This window comes from Tubulanus polymorphus, chromosome 6 (genome assembly GCF_964204645.1).
Source record: "Tubulanus polymorphus chromosome 6, tnTubPoly1.2, whole genome shotgun sequence".
Taxonomy (NCBI): domain Eukaryota; kingdom Metazoa; phylum Nemertea; class Palaeonemertea; order Tubulaniformes; family Tubulanidae; genus Tubulanus; species Tubulanus polymorphus.
Window position 1 is genome coordinate 15,191,775 of NC_134030.1, and position 19,277 is coordinate 15,211,051.

The window sequence follows — 19,277 nt, forward strand, 5'->3', positions numbered from 1 at the left end:
TGGCAACAAATTTTCAATCTGACAATGTATTCTCCACTTCAATCGACTGTAATTCCAAAAATTCTCAACCGATTCACATGAAATAAGCTTTAATACAACCTAGAAGACTTTCTGCTTCGACCGAGCCTACAACCACCACTCTCCGACAATTATCTCACAACGAAATCACCTTTTTTTGACGAGAGCTCACCCATCGCGTGGATTATACAAATAAATGAGATAAGCGTACAGGTATGACCGCGTAGTTTTAAAAAATGTATAGTTTGTTGGGGTTATCTCTAAGATTTCACATAGAAATCATCGTTTGAAGTGAAAAATACGACCATTTTGCTGTCCACCATAGAATCGGTACACCTCCAATTTGAGCTATCTCTCGTCAAAAAACGGTGATTTCGTTGTGAGATAATTGTCCTAGAGTGGTGGTTAAAGGCTCATTGGAAGCAGAAAGTCTTCTAGGTTGTATGAAAGCTTATTTCATGTGAATCGGTTGAGAATTTTTGGAATTACAGTGGATTGAAGTGGAGAAGTCATTGTCAGATTGACAATTTGTTACCACCCTTGTTTTTTATATTATACAGGGATAGTGGACCTGGTCATTGATATTGGTTTTATTCATTCACTATCAATTGTGACAAGTCCCTGTGTAACTGGTAGTAATAAATTAATTTGTACACGATTCGATTCTCATGATGAGGAGAAACTCGCAGCTGATCCCCGGAATGACGATGTAGTAACACACGTCGATTCGTCCATGTTTACGGCTCGACAGTGCTTCTAAAATCTAAAGTAGTAAATTTCCTGTATATCGGTAATATGATTTGATGAGGAAAATGGGCTATTGTTAAAATTAGTTTTTAAAAACCACGACAATGTGCAATCTTGTGCAATCTTCAATGTGCAATGTGCAATCTTTGGGTAATAAATTTGTTAATTTATGCTTGAATTGATAATCGACGTGACAAGAAAGGTGCGGTAGATTTCGGAAAGACGACTTAGAAAAACATGTCGGCTCTTTGAATGGGGCTCAATTTTCGATGTTTACGGCCCGACAGTGCTTTTGTAACGATGATTCTTCAAAATACGCACGGAGTATTTGTAGATCGAAGTGAGCTGAATGATAACAGACGGATTGTATCGGCAACAGCGGTAATGTAAATAAGCCTATGTACTTTTGATAAAAAAAGTGTGGAAAAAAATAATAATAATGATAATAAATATAGCTGCAAAGCAGCGATAACGGGTTTTCTGCACTGTCTTAGAATCCTGTTCAATGGTGGATTTCAACAAAGCATTTGATAAGGCTCAACATCAGCCATTACTAAACAGGCTATTAGGAAACAGTATCAATGATAGGTCGCCCAAATGGCTCAGCAGTTATCTCTGAACGGAAACTTGTAACCGAAATCAACGGAACGCCTCATCTTGGAATGAGACGGTCTATCAGTGGAGTCACGCAAGGTAGTATCCTAAGTTGTCTTCTGTTTATTGTCCTGACAAATGACATACACAGTAATCCAAAATATACCAGACCGAGTAAATTTCCAAAACGACCTTAACACACTGTTCGACCAAAAAACTTAATGTTCCGACAAAACCACGGGCGACAAAACCAAAATTATGAATTGTCGCAGGTGACAAAACCAAAATATTGAATTGTCACGGGCGACAAAACAAAGATAATGAATTGTCACGGGCGATAAAACCAAAATAATGAATTGTCGCGGGCGATAAAACCATAATAATGAATTGTCGCGGGCGTTAAAACCAAAATATTGAATTGTCGCGGACAACAAAAACTAAATATTGAATTGTTGCGTGCGACAAAACCAAAATAATGAAATGTCGCGGGCGACAAAACCAAACTAGGGGTCCAGGGACACCATGCTCACTTGGGAAGTGGTTTCAAATGCTCAACAATCTAATAATTTCAATACATAACGCCCTCTAGTGACCATATACAAAAACCAATGACCTTGAAACCCACCACAATCATAGAACATGTGAGCAGCTATGATTTGTAATTGATTGTGATAACAAAATATGCCTCGTTACCAATTTAATCTGGAAATACTAAGTTATTCTACTATTCAACGCCCCCTGGTGACCATATGCAAAACCCGATGACCTTAAAACTCACCACAATCGTAGTACATGTCATGAAATACAACTTTGCAATTGATCATAGTAACAAAATATGCCTAGGTACCAATGTAATAAGGAAATACTTAGCCATTCTACTATTCAATGCCCCCTGGTGACTATATGGAATAACTAATGTCCTTAAAAACTCACCACAATCATAGACGATGTCATGAACTACAACAATACAATGGATCATGGTAACAAACTATGCCGTGGTACCAATCTAATAAGGAAAAACTAAGCTTTTCTACTATTCAACGCCCCCTGGTGACTATATGGAATAACTAATGTCCTTAAAAACCAAAATAATGAATTGTCGCGGGCGTCAAAACCAAAAGAAGAATTGTCGCGGGCGACAAAACAGAAATAATGAATTGTCGCTGGAGATAAAACCAAAGTAATGAATTGTCATGGGCGATAAAACCAAAATATTGAATTGTCGCGGGCGACATAATGAATTGTCGCTGGAGATAAAACCAAAGTAATGAATTGTCGTGGGCGATAAAACCAAAATATTGAATTGTCGCGGGCGACAAAACCAAAATTGTGAATTGTCCAGGCGACAAAACAAAAATGATGAATTGTCTCGGGCGACAAAACCAAAATAATGAATTGTCGCGGGCGATAAAACAAAAATAATGAATTATCGCGGGCGATTAAACCAAAATATTGAATTGTCGCGGGCGATTAAACCAAAATAATGAATTGTCTCGGGCGACAAAACCAAAATAATGAATTGTCGCAGGCGATAAAACAAAAATAATGAATTATCGCGGGCGATAAAACAAAAATAATGAATTATCGCGGGCGATTAAACCAAAATATTGAATTGTCGCGGGCGATTAAACCAAAATAATCAATTGTCTCGGGCGACAAAACCAAAATAATGAATTGTCGCGGGCGACAAAACCAAAAAAAAAATTGTCGCGGGCGACTAAAACAAAATATAAAACCAAAATAATGAATTGTCGCGGGCGACAAAACCAAGAAGAAGAATTGTCGCGGGCGACAAAACCAAAATAATGAATTGTCGCTGCTGGAGATAAAACCAAAGTAATGAATTGTCGCAGGCGACAAAACCGAAATATTGAATTGTCGCGGGCGACAAAACCAAAATATTGAATTGTCGCGGGCGACAAAACCAAAATATTGAATTGTCGCGGGCGACAAAACCAAACTAATGAATTGTCGCGGGCGATAAAACCAAAATAATGAATTGTCGCGGGCGACAAAACCAAAATAATGAAAAACCAAAATGGTGAATTGTCGTGGGCGACATAACCAAAATAATGAATTGTCGCGGGTGACAAAACCAAAAAGAAGAATTGTCACGGGCGACAAAACCAAAATAATGAATTGTCGCTGGCGATAAAACCAAAGTAGTGAATTGTCGTGGGCGACAAAACCAAAAAAAAATTGTCGCGGGCGACTAAAACAAAATATAAAACCAAAATAATGAATTGTCGCGGGCGACAAAACCAAGAAGAAGAATTGTCGCGGGCGACAAAACCAAAATAATGAATTGTCGCAGCTGGAGATAAAACCAAAGTAATGAATTGTCGCAGGCGACAAAACCAAAATATTGAATTGTCGCAGGCGACAAAACCAAAATATTGAATTGTCGCGGGCGACAAAACCAAACTAATGAATTGTCGCGGCGACAAAACCAAACTAATGAATTGTTGCGGGCGATAAAACCAAAATAATGAATTGTCGTGGGCGATAAAACCAAAATAATGAATTATCGCGGGCGACAAAACCAAAATAATGAAAAACCAACATGGTGAATTGTCGCGGGCGACAAAACCAAAACAAGAGCCCCAAGGGGCACAATGGCCAGCCTGTCAGATTTGCTTTTTATAAATGATGTAATCTGTGGGTTATATTTATCAATATACACTCCCTGCTCAATATCATTTACATAGTAAAATTGTGTGTTAACACAGACAGCAGGAACGAATGTAATATAGAAATACTAAGTTATTGTATTGTTCAACGCCCCTGGTGGCCATATACAAAAACCAATGAGCTTGAAACTCACCAAGATCATAGACCATGTCATGAGCTACAACTTTCCAATTGATTGAGTTATCAAAATATGCATAGGTATGAATGTAATATAGAAATACTAAGTTATTGTATTGTTCAACGCCCCCTGGTGGCCATAAACAAAAAACAATGAGCTTGAAACTCATCTCGATCATAGAACATGTCATGAGTTACAACTTTCCAATTGATTATAGTAGCAAAATATGCTTAAGTATCACTTACGATGTGGAAAAACTTTTTTTCCACCTACGAATGAGTACTGATGACCCCAAGATGGCAGCCAAGTGCGTCATAATTGCCTGGTCAAAAATACCCTCTCGGATATAAAAGATCCCTTTCCAAAGAATACCCATTACAAATTGCAATGAAACATGGCACACCATTAGAAAGCTACAGTACTCAGAATTCAGGCCAAAATTGACATTTTTGGGAACAAAAAAGGTTACAGTACGGCCATCTTGAGTCCGATCGACCCAATTTTTCTCATGCCGATGGGCCCTTGGGGGATACAAATATATACGAATGATCAAGGTTATTGATAAAAGTGTCTTCAAAATTTCCCTCGAAAACTTCAAAAATGTGTAAAAAGTGCTGATTTTGGCGAACAACAATGGCTGCCAGTCGGCCATCTTGAATCTGACAGGGCCAGTTTTTGGCCTGAAGATGTGTCTAGGGTAGATACACGTATAAACCAAATATCAAGACATTACCTTGAAGCGTCTTCAAAACTTTGGAACTCTCACGAACTATCTAGATGGTTATCTCTCGACCTAAATAGCTTCAAGAGCCATCTCAAAACAACTTTGTTCCATGCAGCATACCATTAACTCTCGGAAAGCGAATTGTATTTAACATTTTTTTGGCAGAATAAAATTTGATTGAATTTGCAATTCGGGCACATGGCTAATTAGCATATCAAGGTCATACACCCGATTTGGTAAAACCTTTTTTTTCGCGAACCTTGCGCAATTGTCAAGGATGAATTTTCTGTAGAGCAAATAAAAATTCCTCCCAAACACCAAATCAACTAAAGATTTCATAGAAATCGATCTTGAAATACAATTTTAAATCTTAAAATAAAACCCGGAAGTAAAACAGTAGACGATACCGCGGGTTCGCGTGAACACCTGATTTCTGTAAACGAAATGTTGGTTGTGACAAAATTGTTCAGACGGTTTTAGGTGGTAATAAGTAGGCTACGGAAACGTAACGACCATGGTCGACTTATTCGATGAAATCAGGCCTATGTGATATCCAAATTTTGACTTTTTTATTCATCAGACCTCCCTGATATAGAAATAAAAAATTTTGGTGGTACGAAAGTGCAATCACAGCGCCGACGGGGACAGCGCCATGTCAGAGATCGGCGGAGTGAAAATTGAGGTGGACGAACACGAAGAAGTAGGCTATTGCGCTACTTGAATCACGAAAACTCCTGGCGCGGCCCCCGACGCTTTTCGTTGATTAAGTAATAAAAATATCATGCAATGGGTTTTCACAATCTACCGCTGGTATTTACCGGATTTTAATATCACTCCAAAATTCAAAGAAACCTCGAAATATCGAACCGGAATACTTCCGGTAGATATCCGCGGCTGCCCAACCGGGAAACTTATTAGTTTCAATAGATATTGATAGGATCCATCATCTTCACCCGTCAAGGGATTCGAACCCACTAAGCTAAAGCCATGCCAGAATCGGGTCGGGCTAATCACAGCGCTTGTAACAAACCACATTAGGCTTCTGTGGAATTTCCCAGTAAATGGGCCAATCAGCGAACACGTAGCGAACGCGGAAGTATTGTCGCGTGTTGATACATAAAGTCATGCGCAAAAGCGCCAGTAATGAAATCGCGATAATTCACGTGAACAGCTGCTGATATTTTCAGATAAACCAATCACAGGGAAGACACAACTTCCTGATTGGCTGATAAAAATTGAAATTTTCCCGATTTAACTTTCGTGAAAAATGCAGAAAACATTTTTATGAGACCCTATTTCAAAATTCTGCTCGCTACGATTCCGAGAATGGCTTACGCTTAAATACGTGATTTGTTCGAATATGCCCTCACTTGGCAAGCAAAAGAGCCTTTTGTGTGGAAACCATGTCATTTAAATTCGCTCCATTTGTATAGTAATAGGCTCAGCCTACGGCTGGCCTAATAATGAATTGTCGCGAGCGACAAAACCAAAATAATGAATTGTCGCTGGCGATAAAACCAAAGTAGTGAATTGTCGCGGGCGATAAAACCAAAATATTGAATTTTCACGGGAGACGAAACCTAACTAATGAATTGTCGCGGCAGCAAAACAAAATAATGAATTGTCGCGGGCGATAAAACCAAAATAATGAATTGTCGCGGGCGACAAAACGAAAAACCAAAATGGTGAATTGTCGTAGGCGACAAAACCAAAATAATGAATTGTCACGGGCGATAAAACCAAAATAATGAATTGTCGCGGGCGACAAAACGAAAATAATGAAAAACCAAAATAATGAATTGTCGCTGGCGATAAAACCAAAGTAGTGAATTGTCGTGGGCGAAAAAGGAAAAAAAAAATTGTCGCGGGCTACTAAAACAAAATATAAAACCAAAATAATGAATTGTCGCGGGCGACAAAACCAGGAAGAATTGTCGCGGGCGACAAAACCAAAATTATGAATTGTCGCTGCTGGAGATAAAACCAAAGTAATGAATTGTCGCGGGCGACAAAACCAAAATATTGAATTGTCGCGGGCGACAAAACCAAACTAATGAATTGTCGCGGGCGATAAAACCAAAATAATGAATTATCGCGGGCGATAAAACCAAAATATTGAATTGTCGCGGGCGATAAAACCAAAATAATGAATTGTCGCGGGCGACAAAGCAAAAAAAAAAAATTGTCGCGGGCGACAAAAACAAAATATAAAACCAAAATAATGAATTGTCGCGGGCGTCAAAACCAAAAGAATTGTCGCGGGCGACAAAACCAAAATAATGAATTGTCGCTGGAGATAAAACCAAAGTAATGAATTGTCGTGGACGATAAAACAAAAATATTGAATTGTCGCGGGCGACAAAACCAAACCAATGAATTGTCGCGGGCGACAAAACCAAAAAAGTATTGTGGGGGCAACAAAACCAAAATAATGAATTGTCGCGGGCGACAAAACCAAAATTGTGAATTGTCCAGGCGACAAAACCAAAATGATGAATTGTCTCGGGCGACAAAACCAAAATAATGAATTGTCGCAGGCGATAAAACAAAAATAATGAATTATCGCGGGCGATAAAACCAAAAGATTGAATTGTCGCGGGCGATTAAACCAAAATAATGAATTGTCGCGGGCGACAAAACCAAAATATTGAATTGTCGCGGGCGACAAAACCCAAAAAAAATTGTCGCGGGCGAAAAAAACAAAATATAAAACCAAAATAATGAATTGTCGCGGGCGTCAAAACCAAAAGAAGAATTGTCGCGGGCGACAAAACCAAAATAATGAATTGTCGCTGGAGATAAAACCAAAGTAATGAATTGTCGTGGGCGATAAAACCAAAATATTGAATTGTCGCGGGCGACAAAACCAAACCAATGAATTGTCGCGGGCGACAAAACCAAAAAAGTATTGTGGGGGCAACAAAACCAAAATAATGAATTGTCGCGGGCGACAAAACCAAAATTGTGAATTGTCCAGGCGACAAAACCAAAATGATTAATTGTCTCGGGCGACAAAACCAAAATAATGAATTGTCGCAGGCGATAAAACAAAAATAATGAATTATCGCGGGCGATAAAACCAAAATATTGAATTGTCGCGGGCGATTAAACCAAAATAATGATTTGTCGCGGGCGACAAAACCAAAATAATGAATTGTCGCGGGCGACAAAACTAAGAAGAATTGTCGCGGGCGACAAAACCAAAATAATGAATTATCGCTGCTGGAGATAAAACCAAAGTAATGAATTGTCGCAGGCGACAAAACCGAAATATTGAATTGTCGCGGGCGACAAAACCAAAATATTGAATTTTCGCGGGCGACAAAACCAAACTAATGAATTGTCGCGGGCGATAAAACAAAAATAATGAATTATCGCGGGCGATTAAACCAAAATATTGAATTGTCGCGGGCGATTAAACCAAAATAATGAATTGTCTCGGGCGACAAAACCAAAATAATGAATTGTCGCGGGCGACAAAACCAAAATATTGAATTCGTCGCGGGCGACAAAACCAAAAAAAAAATTGTCGCGGGCGACTAAAACAAAATATAAAACCAAAATAATGAATTGTCGCGGGCGACAAAACCAAGAAGAAGAATTGTCGCGGGCGACAAAACCAAAATAATGAATTGTCGCTGCTGGAGATAAAACCAAAGTAATGAATTGTCGCAGGCGACAAAACCGAAATATTGAATTGTCGCGGGCGACAAAACCAAAATATTGAATTGTCGCGGGCGACAAAACCAAAAAGAAGAATTGTCGCGGGCGACAAAACCAAAATAATGAATTGTCGCTGGCGATAAAACCAAAGTAGTGAATTATCGTGGGCGACAAAACCAAAAAAAAAATTGTCGCGGGCGACTAAAACAAAATATAAAACCAAAATAATGAATTGTCGCGGGCGACAAAACCAAGAAGAATTGCCGCGGGCGACAAAACCAAAATAATGAATTGTCGCAGCTGGAGATAAAACCAAAGTAATGAATTGTCGCAGGCGACAAAACCAAAATATTGAATTGTCGCGGGCGACAAAACCAAACTAATGAATTGTCGTGGCGACAAAACCAAACTAATGAATTGTTGCGGGCGATAAAACCAAAATAATGAATTGTCGCAGGCGACAAAACCAAAATAATGAAAAACCAAAATGGCGAATTGTCGTGGGCGAAAAAACCAAAATGGTGAATTGTCGCGGGCGACAAAACTAAAATAATGAATTGTCGCGGGCGACAAAACTAAAATAATGAATTGTCGCGGGCGACAAAACCAAAAAGAAGAATTGTCGCGGGCGACAAAACCAAAATAATGAATTGTCGAGGGCGATAAAACCAAAATAATGAATTGTCGTGCGCGACAAAACCAAAATTATTGTTTTGTCGCGTTATTTTAGTTTTGTCGTTTTGTCATAATGTCGCCCTCATTTGCATATTCGTGGTTTTTTTACGCATGGCCCTTATCAGCCACCATACTAAAGCCTTAAGGTCGCGATAAACTCGATAAACACTTCAAGCGACACAGCGAACGATCTCCTACTCCGAATGTCAAGTGTTAGTCCAGCATACAGAAAGGATTGTGTTATATACTTGTATTTAGTAAATACCTTGTGCATTTGACAATGATCGGTATGTACTGTAGGAAATAAAGAGTATTGATGGTATTGATATAGAGGTTGAAGCTCGCGGCCGAATAAAGTAATATATTCTTTTATTTTGATACCTCGTCGACATAACAGCTTTTCTCCGCTATATCACTTCGGCGTGTTTCGTTTAGGCCTACGACTCCCCGGTACACTTATGATTTATCTTAGTAAATACACGGTTAATTTGATAAAGAAAAATAGGTATTGCTAAACTAACTGCTTGACGCCTGCAGCCAAATCACTGGTAGTAATGAATTGATTTGTACTCGATTTGATTCTCATGATGAGGTGAAACTCGCAGCTGTTCCCCGAACGATGATGTAGTGACACACGTCGATTCGTCGATGTTTACGGCTCGACAGTGCGTTTAAAATCTAAAGTAGTAAATTTCCTGTATATCGGTAATATGATTTGATGAGGAAAATGGGCTATTGTTAAAATTAGTTTTTAAAAACCGCGACAGAATGTGCAATCTTTGGGTAATAAATTTGTTAATTTATGCTTGAATTGATAATTGATGTGACAAGAAACGTGCAGTAGATTTCGGAAAGAGGACTTAGAAAAACATGTCGGCTCTTTGAATGGGGCTCAATTTTCGATTGTTTACGGCCCGACAGTGCTTTTGTAACGATGATTCTTCAAAATACGCACAGAGTATTTGTAGATCGAAGTGAGCTGAATGATATCAGACGGATTGTATCGACAACAGCGGCAAGGTAACAAAAACTTTGTTCTTTTAGTAAAAATAGTGTGGAAGAAAATAATAATAAATATAGCTGCAAAGCAGCGATGAGTTTTCTGAGCAGGCGTGCTATTCATAATTTGAAAAGTGGATAATAGAAATATATCAATACGGGATACGCATTTGATGTGTCAAGTCACACCAATGCGGTTTAACATAACATAATTTATAGTTATAGTCAAATTGGGGGTTACTCGGATTGTTTAGTTGTCTGTGGAGTTGAGTAGATTGGTTACCCGTCTGTAACATTGGTTACGGAAACGACTCGTCAGCTTGATGAGTTGTATGTATTATGATTGTGCGCCACCTGCATTTTCCGAAATAATGTTCATATAATTATTTGAAGGGACGATTGAAATCAATTATCAACGTACATCTGAATATGTTATAGTCCTTAGTAACTATCTGTTGCAGAGGGCATAGAAAAGATTTTGAAGTTATTTGATTAAAATATAAATTTTATTTACGAATAATAAACTATTATGGTCAGTACAAATTGAAAATTCAGTGTATTTTTAAGAACAAGCTTACATAGCTTACAGAATACATCACGTACATTTGAATTTTATAAGTGATGGGTAAAAATCAACGTGACAGAAAAAAAATGTAGTTAATTATTTAACAATATCGAAATATGTGCTCTCTTTTTAAACTAATGGAGTGATACGCAATTAATCACATGGCCTGTATTAAAAGATAGAACATACAAGTTGGATATAAGTCGAAACATGTGAACAGAAACTAAAACGTTGATGTCAGTGACCAGTATGGAATTACACAACGACAATTGGCTTTAAACTCAACAAACATTATTAAAGAATGTTTCAAACAAAATGCTTTATATAACGACATGAATAAACTTGTTTTTCAAAACAAGAAAGTACATTTTGAACTTTTGAATGGTCGAATCCCATTTATTCACAGTAACCTGTGATGTGGCGATTCTCGGAGCCATCCTTCTTGATGACGTCACTAACAAGTGGTCACGGTCGACGCGTGCACTCATTTCTTTGAAAATCTAGCTTCCTCGTGGAGCGGGACCTGGTGACGCTGCGCCCCGCCCCCTTCGCGCTGAGAAATATCTTATTCCCAGTCAGCAGAGACAGGTTCTAAAGATCATAGAGTGCATCGCTGGAGGGTTTCCGATCCATATAATTGATTTGAATTGGTGCGGTGGCGCTCTCAATGCGGAAGTTTTTGTCATTCCGAATTTTTCAGTCGGCGACGGACGCTTATCGTTGTAAGTGATGTAATATGTAAAAAAACACAGGGAAACCTATCTCAATTTGTTTTTAGGAACATTTTGATATATAACATGACCATAGCATGACACTATCTCTAATGGAATAATAAGCTCCACTCGACAAACTCGTTCCCGTGCATTTTTATCTCTGTTTCAGCACACACACAGCCCCTCTACCTACCATCAATGCCTAACCCCTGTTCGACCAACTGTGGGCGTTTTCCTTTGAAACATAAGCCTAAATGTAAAAGATAAGCATTAATCTAAGTTAATGCTGCATCTTTATCATGAAACCTAAGAAAGATTATTCTATTATTTAGGCCTATTCAAATTTTCTGTCCACTACCACGTGGTAAAAAGACCCAGTCAAAATTGTGCATCACGCTTTGACGAAGAAATTGGTCTAGGCTATAAATTTTACGACTCAAACGAATCTTTTCCTCAACAAAGCCGCTTTTAGTTTGATGCAAAATGTCATTTGCTTTTAAAATGTGTAACTAGGCCTAATCAAAAGGATATTTCAAAAGCAAACTTTGCCGGACCAAGAGCCATATTGAATTCAATTTTTTCCGAACCATTATGCCTCTTTCATCATAACATTATTTATCCTATTTCAAGATCTTAGGCCAACAAGTAGAGAGAGGGCCTACGTTGGGTTCAAATCGGAATTTTAAGATTTATTTCATTTAATTCCAGGTTTTCACTGTAGATTATAAAAGACATGTGGCGTTGTGGGAGTTCATAGTTGTTTGATAATCCATCATTTGTAAGTGAAAGGCTATTTGAGGGATTTGAAACCGACATTTTGTAAATTTTGTAGCTTTATTACGTTTAATTCCAGATGTTTATCATGACACGTTTCATTTTGGGGGTTTGTCAGCGAGTTGGTATGCTGTCGGCAGAAGTAGTTTGATAATTCGTTTCATGTAAGTAAACAGCTGTTTGAAGGATTCGAAACCGAAATCTGTATTGTGAATTTTTTAGTTGTATTTTGTTTGATTCTAGGTGAATAGGACATGATTCATTTTGGGAGTTTGTCCGCGAGTTTGTATACTGTCAAATGAAGTTTCTTCGTCAATTTGTCGTATGAAAGTATCAATCTATAGGTTATAAAGGCCCTATTAGGGGTTCGATACAGAAATTTGGTGAATTGCTCAGATTAATTTTAATTCATTCCAGGTTGTTATCAGAAAAATATGTACTTTATTTCATAGGTTGGTCTTTGATTGAAAACTAGAAATGGATGATAGTTCTAAATTTGATGTTGATTCACATGACCAATCTAGTAAGTATGGCTCCCTCGTCTTTTAGAATAAGAGACCTATTGCTTTAATCCTTCAATTCAAGTTGCTATACAACCTTTTATACAGATATTTACCTTATCAATATAAACATGTATTTGCCATTAGCCATACAATTCAGTAAAACTTTTCCCGTCCAGATTTTGAAATATCATTTGACTCAATTTTTCCTCCTAGAAAATTGCTTTAGCTCATTCTAATGTTCGCAGTAAAGTGAATTGTAGCATGTATGATTCCCATCCATCAATTTTGTCTTGTTGCGTATTTTTAGCGAAAATCTCGAAAAAGTCTGACGTCGAGGCAGTTGGTGGCCAGAAAAAGACATATTCTTGGGAAATATTTAAAGACGCATGGCAAACACACTTATTGTTCACTTTTTTCCTATCCTTATTTTGAAATTGAAGTATTGTAATAAACTATTGATTTATTTTTGTTGATCAACGCAACTAGTTTTGTTGTTTTCTTTCTTAATTTACATTTGAATTGGATGGTCATGTTGCGTAGGAGTCAGTTTGTCATCGAAGCAATACAGTCTAACTTGTTGACGTCTCAGATGCAGCGGGGCAGGGCGGTCATTATATTGTGGACTTATCCAAATTACACTTACACAGCCCAACGTGTTTCAGTGTGTAAACTCCGTCGTACTCGGCATTATAAGACAGTGAGGAATTGAGTTTTAGTCACCTGAGCCCTCGGCTTGATTCGACCAAAAAGACGTTAACTGACTTCACAGAATTTGATTATGAGTCAAGGATTTTCTAAATTTCTGAATGCTTTCTCTGGTTTTAAGATCAATTCAAATTCAATCTTCAAAATATTTTATTGAAAGAAATTCTACTGAAGACAGATTTTGAAATGAAGTATATATCCAAGCAAATAATTATAGCAAAATCAACTGATGATCATCAAGGTGAAGTTTTCATTCATCTTCGGCTAATTTGTCTACCCCTGATGATCGAAGCATTTTGGTTACTCGCGCCAATTAGTCAGCCACAGTCGATTTTCATGCCATCAGACCTCTTTCCATCTGTAATTAAGCAATCAAATGTAAGAATTACTTAGGTAAGGAGCGAAATAATATATAGATATCTTAGGATACTATTTGAAATCATGAGTTTGTTGTGAAAATGTATTACTACAGTCTCGTAGAGCATAGACACCAAGCCACGTGGCATTGGAATTTTAAGGGCTATTCAGTTTACTCCAAAACAAGTCAATGATTAACATTAAAAAAGCTTCATATCACGGGTATGTCACAGGACTCGTGACGCCCATGCATTATCATCCAATAATTACAATGAATCCAATTCTGCATGTACATTAGCACGACTGATTAGTAATCCAAATATTGCATTACAAAAAAACAATTACGCAAAACGTCAAGTACTTACAGCATCTGAGACAGTTGCGCTTCAGTTAGAGTGTTAAATTACGTCTTTGGCTGTCAATGTCGAAAAAGCCTAATTTGAAACATACATTTGCGCACTGTGGTTTAATATTCCTGCAAGAATCCGCAAAGGAATTGAAGACCGTAGTGACCAGTTCATTCCACGAATAATAGCTGGAAAGAAAGTAATCAAAATAAATTGTCATGCACATTCAGTGTAAACCAGGCCATAAATAGCTGTTATTAAGGCATTCCACTGACTGGCTCTACCCATTATATTTAGGGGCTAAATCTATTCTAGGCGCATCCCCCAAAAAAGCTAGGCATTAAGCAAGTAGCCAACAATGATCATTGCTTCACCGAGTAGGCCTACTCATTTGCTACCACACTCATATTATTAAAGGAATCATTTAATACATTCCCTGGTTAACGGATTCTCACCTTAAAATACATAAACTCCGCTGTCGTTGTCATCGATCGGAGTCCTCAACTGAACGCGGAAGTAAAATTCCGTGTGAAAATTCCTACAATTTCTGTCCATATGAAAGGCTGAATCCAAGAACATGTCTATCGCACTTCTGAGCCCCAAACGTCTACTTTTACTTAGTAGCCACTTGAGAACAATAAGCAATTAACGATATCAGCTACTTTTCCAGTAGTATACATTTCAAAACAGTCACTCTGAAATAGTATTCCTTTCAATTCGGTTGGTTTTCTATAGTGGCTGTTTCGAAGAGTCTACGATTGAAAAGTGACCATTTTGAAAAATCTGGTTTCGATAGTGCACACTAGATTTTATTTGTATATTCCTCTCTCATATACCCTTAAAAACAAATTAAGCCTAGAAGACAAATTTATTTTTTGTCATTCTTTTCTACAAAATCAAAGATTTATGAACGCACCAGAATGTTTTATAATCGCAAATCTTAAAATTCTAAAAATTCTAGGACTGGCACTATATTTTCGTATTAATGGATTTAATCCATGATGATATAATTTAGGGGATTCTCAGCAACTCAAAAACTTTGATTTTCTATTCGCAGAACTGTATTCAAAGCATACAGAGTTCTGTATACAAAGCAGAAAGGGTTTAACAGTACCTTTGAACCTGTCACGTATCACTGCAAATCTTTAACAGATGCTGCTATTTTGAACAGGAAATTACAATGCCATCTCAAAATGGTCACTTTTCAATAGTTGACTTTTAGAAACGATGTGTTTTGAGAGTAGCTGTTATAGTAAGAGTTACTATCACAAAGTCACTGTTGACAGACGGGTGGTTTTACAGTCACCTCTACTGCTAGTGTGCACTATCGAAACCAGATGTTTTAAAATGGTCACTTTTCAATAGTAGACTCTTCGAAACAGCCACTATAGAAAACCAACCGAATTGAAAGGAATACTACTACAGAGCGACCGCTTTGAAATGTATACTACTGGAAAAGTAGCTGATATCGTTAATTGCTTATTGTTCTCAAGTAACTACTAAGTAAAAGTAGACGTTTGGGCTCAAAAGTGCGATAGACATGTTCTTGGATTCAGCCTTTCATATCACGTTGATTTGAGCCCGAAATCTTCAGGAAATGTAGCCAACGTAAATTGATTTACGAATAGAATTAATCAATTGACTCATGTTAGAAATCATGGTTTCGTGAAATTCATTAAAGTCCTAAAACTCGCGATTAATTTAAGCCGAAAATGATTTCAACCATCCACCATGTTGTTTCATTAATAAAACAATTGTTGCGCGCCGGCGCTGTACTGTGATATGTGTCCTGCCTGAATGCATGGTTTCACTAGGATTCGAACCCTCAACCTCTCAGTTGTGAGTCAAACACCTTATCCACCCTGCCACAGGACAGAACGCCTCTTTTACCGTTAGTGGGAGTACGCGACATGGCGAGTGGCCATTGCTACTTTCATCCGGTGTTATCTTACAGTAAGTAATTTTAAGTTTAAAATAGGATGGAGAGTGCATAGATAGAATCAACGCGGAGAGAATGAGTGTTATATTACTATCAGAATTGTACATTTCGATTAGAAGCTGTTAGTTGTCGAATCTGATAGAAGATGAATTTTATGTGCGGAAAAAAAGTGGAAAATATGTAAATAATAATAATAATCAACAGAATTACAAGAGTTAATTATTGTTAATTCGTCTGTGTTTCTAATCTTTGACTTCAGACAATTGATATAACGAAAAACATACGCAGTCGTGCGTAATAATATGTGAAGTGAAGAAAAATGAGAAATATCAATAATAGGCTTGAGGTAGACGAATGTATCTCTGCTCAACAAAGATAACTCCATATCATCAGAAACGGTTTCCTTTACTCCAGGATTTGAGGGCCATTTATCAATAATGGTAAGCCAGCTGGGCCCTTTTAACCATAGTTGGCTTTCATTCAAAGATTGACCGTTGAAGCCCCTACTGAGAATGTCAGCCGGGTTATCTTGAGATGGAACGTATTTCCATGGATTTGTACCGACCAATTCTTTGATGACTTTGACTCAGTTTTTTATGAATAGAGTTAGATTTTTGGATGAAAGGATCCACCCTAAAGTAACCAGACTATCCGTCCAAAGATGAACATGTGGATTGATCTCAGAGTTTAAACTCTCAATGATGTGTTTCGCTAGCTTCGAAGCAACAACAGCTGCACACAATTCTAGTCTCGGAATAGAGACTGTCTTTACCGGTGTTACTCGACTTTTGGCGATGATCAAATTTGAAATCGAGCATTTATTGCAACAAAGATAGGCACATGCCCCAAACGCTTTTGCTGATGCGTCGGCAAAGACATGTAAATTCAATACATCAGTACGAGAAATTGGATCCGGGCATCTGGGAATAGAAAAGGTAGAACTTATAGTATGTAAGCACATGGATAGTTTCGACCATTCAGCAACAATTGAATCATTCAGTGGCTCGTCCCATTCTACGCCCATTGACCAGAGTTTTTGCATGAATATTTTCGCGCGAATAGTTACAGGGGTAAGCAGACCAAGTGGATCATATATCTTGCTGGCTGCACTCAAGATTTCACGTTTGGTTAGGAGCTCATCAGGTGCAGTCAAAGAGGGCTTCGATATAAAACTGAGTTTATCGGAATGAACGTTCCACTTTAAACCTAGAAATTTGACAGTTGTAGAATTGTCAGAGACCCCATCGGAAACAGCAAGTTCATGTGTAGATTCGCAATTAGAAGCCCAAGATCTAAGATTGAATTTTGCATCATTCATTAAGTCGCGACTTTCACGATAATAGTTGTCCAATTCATCGGATGACGGAACAGATACACCGAAATTATCAACATAAACATTAGAAAGCATGGATCTGGAAACGGTAGAATCGTATTGCAGTAGATGTTTGATAATCGTTGCATTTAGTATAAACGGAGAGTAAGTTGCACCAAACAAAACAACACAGAACCGATACTCAACGAATGGACTTTCAGGATCGCTTGGACCAGACAACCACAGAAATCTAGTGAAGTCCTTGTCGTTACCTAAAGAAATCTGTAAGAAAGCCTTTTCTAAATCACAAATGGCGGCATACTCGAATAACCTGAAGTGTAAAAGAATGAATGAAATGTCATTCTGTAAGGCAGGGCCGGGCTCAAGACAGTCGTTCAAACTAGGAGAGTCAGAATTTTCATGACAACTGCAGTCATACACGATGCGAATCGGCGTTGTAGGCGAGTCTTTTAACACGGGGTGATGAGGAATATAGTGGCATTTTCCCTCATAACGAACTGTTTCGTGAAGAGGAATTCGTTCGATGATCTTGAGGGATTCTTGTTCGTGGATAATTTTGGAATATAAACGTAACATGTCTGGATCTTTGCCTAAACGTCGAGCTGTTTTGTGAGTGCGAGTCATGCATATATCATAATTGGAAGGCAGTGATTCGTGCTCAATTTTCCAAGGAAATGGAGCTATGTATCGACCATTGTTTTGTTGAATAATGGTCTCGGAGTAACGTTGCATGAAATCAGTTTCATTTTCCGGGATTGCTATTCTATCATCTATCCCTAAACATTCTATTTTCCAAAACTCATTCAGGTTTTGCTCGGAATGATTCTCTACTAAGCTAATCAGGGAAATTGATTGAGAACTAGGATTTGGATATTCTACTGGACCAGATAAGACATAACCTAGTTTTGTTTTTACGGCAGTAAGGGAATTAGAATTCACATCTTCAATACAATGACCGTCAACTATTTTGTAGTAATTATCTGCACCTATCAAAATTTGGATTGTGAAGGTACCATCTCCTGGGGGATGTGCTAATTCGAGATCACGAAGGTGAAAGTAATCATATACTTGTGTTATAGAACTAACGTCAATTGGAGTCGATATCGTAGGAAATACTAATATTTCTAATTGTACCAAGCAGCCATCTTTACAAACAATGTGAAGATTTACTACACTAAGAATTTGATGACCAGAGTTCGTTGAACCAAAACCAGAAATGTTAAGTTCTTCTTGCCTCAATGGAAGATTGAGTTGTTGCGACAAGTCATGCGAAATGAAAGATCTCTGAGAACCGTCATCGAAAATTATGTTAGCGAGTGGACGGAGTTGAGGATATTCAGGGTTGAGTACGGGCGCTATTGCTGTCTTTAAAAGTATTGTACTATGACCTTTTGTGAAGTACGTAGACACTGATTTTCGCTCAGTGTCAATGGATAAGGATACGTCTGCAGTTGGTTGGTGAGGCGATTGATCTCTGTCAACGTTCGAATGAGCATTTGAAGTATTAGTAGCCAACAACTGTCGAGAAGCCTGAAATTGATGAGAAGATACAATTGGATTATCAAGTACTTGATTATTTCTTGATTTAGCTTGAAATATTAATGCACAAATGCTAGTGTGGTGTCTTCTTTTACACAATCTACAATTATATCGAGATTTACAAGCTATAATGAGATGCGGACCTAAACAGTTGAAACATAATTTATTTGATTTTATATGAGCAACCCTATCATCCACAGATTTCAAATTCGAACAGTTTTCTGAGTACTGGTCTTCAGCCTTACAATATGCACAGATTTCGATTTAACAGTA

At 37.9% G+C, this 19,277-nt stretch overlaps 1 protein-coding gene and 1 long non-coding RNA gene across 2 annotated transcripts in view; one reads left to right on the forward strand and one right to left on the reverse strand.

The window, feature by feature from the left end:
* The window catches only part of LOC141907867 (persulfide dioxygenase ETHE1, mitochondrial-like), a 78,379-nt gene that overhangs the window by 42,494 nt on the left and 16,608 nt on the right, over nt 1–19,277 (reverse strand). The window lies entirely within an intron of this gene.
* On the forward strand, nt 12,252–12,585 carry LOC141907868 (uncharacterized). The gene is made up of 3 exons (XR_012619547.1): nt 12,252–12,285; nt 12,361–12,445; nt 12,525–12,585. It is a non-coding gene; the product is annotated as an uncharacterized LOC141907868 (long non-coding RNA).